The sequence below is a fragment of the Mus musculus genome, chromosome 18, assembly GCF_000001635.26.
Source record: "Mus musculus strain C57BL/6J chromosome 18, GRCm38.p6 C57BL/6J".
Lineage (NCBI taxonomy): Eukaryota > Metazoa > Chordata > Mammalia > Rodentia > Muridae > Mus > Mus musculus.
Window position 1 is genome coordinate 31,737,502 of NC_000084.6, and position 1,778 is coordinate 31,739,279.

Below are 1,778 nucleotides of genomic sequence, written 5' to 3' on the forward strand. Positions count from 1 at the left end.
TACACCAGAATGATCCTGTGGGTGGAGAATGTTACTTGGTCTAGCCTTGACCCAAGGCTGGTGGGTGTAAGGCTGGTGAAAGCCCCTAGGGCCCTTCAGTTTCTCTGTAGAAAACACAGACTCTGGGCAGTGGTGGCACACACCTTTAGCCCCATCACTTGGAAGGCTGATGCAGGCAGATTTCTGAATTCGAGGCCAGCCTGATCTACAGAGTGACTTCCAGGACAGCCAGGGCTACACAGAGAAACCTTGTCTCAAACAAACAAACAAACAAAAACAGAAAAGAAAAAGAGAAAAACAGACATCAAGAAATAAAAAATAAGGGGGCTGGTGAGATGGCTCAGCGGTTAAGAGCGCCGCCTGCTCTTCCTAAGGTCCTGAGTTCAAGTCCCAGCAACAACATTGTGGCTCACAACCATCTGTAATGAGATCTGACTCCCTCTTTTGGAGTGTCTGAAGACAGCTACAGTGTATTTACATATAATAAATAAATGGTTTTTTTTTTAAAGAAATAAGAAGATAAAACAAGAAATAAGAATAAGATAGAATATGGTAAATCAAAATCAAACAAATCAGAGTCTGACAAGACAACACATGAGAAAAAGCAAAAAAATAAATAAATAAATAAATAAATAAATAAATAAATAAAAGAGTCGGGCGTGGTGGAGTACACCTTTAATCCCAGCACTTGGGAGGCAGAGGCAGGCAGATTTCTGAGTTGGAGGCCAGCCTGGTCTCCAGAGTGAGTTCTAGGACAGCCTGGGCTTCACAGAGAAATCCTGTCTCAAAAAAAAACAAAAATGAAAAAAAGAAAAATGTTTATAGATACAAAGACATTCATGTTCACACCCAGAGGAATTCTGTGAAAACCCAAAACCAACAGGCACAATACATGCAAAGAACCTGTAAAGGTGTTTTAAATACCCTGACTTAACATTATGTGACAAGATCTGTTGGCCATCTACAGTTACACATGGAGCCTACCTTTAAGAGTGGTTTGTTGAAACTTTTTTTAAAAAATATTTATTTATTTATTATATGTAAGTACACTGTAGCTGTCTTCAGACACTCCAGAAGAGGGAGTCAGATCTCATTACAGATGGTTGTGAGCCACCATGTGGTTGCTGGGACTTGAACTCAGGACCTTAGGAAGAGCAGGCGGCACTCTTAACCACTGAGCCATCTCACCAGCCTAGTTTGCTGAAGCTTAAGAGTGCTGACAAGAAGTCTCAGGGTCCTAAAGGCGGTGGCAACACAGTAAAGGTCAGACACATTCTGTCTGAGAAACATGGGAAAGTCATGGAAGCCATGGAAAAGTTAAAGTCTGGGGTGAGATTCAGTGAAGTGGCCCCACAATACAGTGACGATAAAGCCAGACAAGGGGGTGACTTGGGTTGGGTGACCAGAGCATCCATGGTGGGACCATTTCAAGAAGCAGCGTTTGCCTTGCCTGTAAGTGGGACAGATAAGCCTGTGTTTACAGACCCACCAGTTAAGACAAAATTTGAATATCATATTATTATGGCTGAAGGGAATAAATAAAATCACATGAAAGACAAAAAAAAAAAAAGAGTGGTTTGTTTCCCTGGTGAGAATGCCATAACCCGTGAGGAAAACTAAATTTTCATTTGCAAGTGGCTATCAATTGGGGTTATCTTCTGGGTTACGGATGGGTGTGTGTGTGTTCACTTCTCCTTTTAGCTATAGAACCCCATCTGATGTAGACCCATGCAAGCCCTGTGCATGCTGCCACAGTCTGAGCTCATATGTACACCAGA

The 1,778-nt window shown here is 42.1% G+C and overlaps 1 pseudogene; it reads left to right on the top strand.

Moving 5' to 3' along the window:
- Positions 1,213-1,557, top strand: Gm50060 (predicted gene, 50060; annotated as a pseudogene).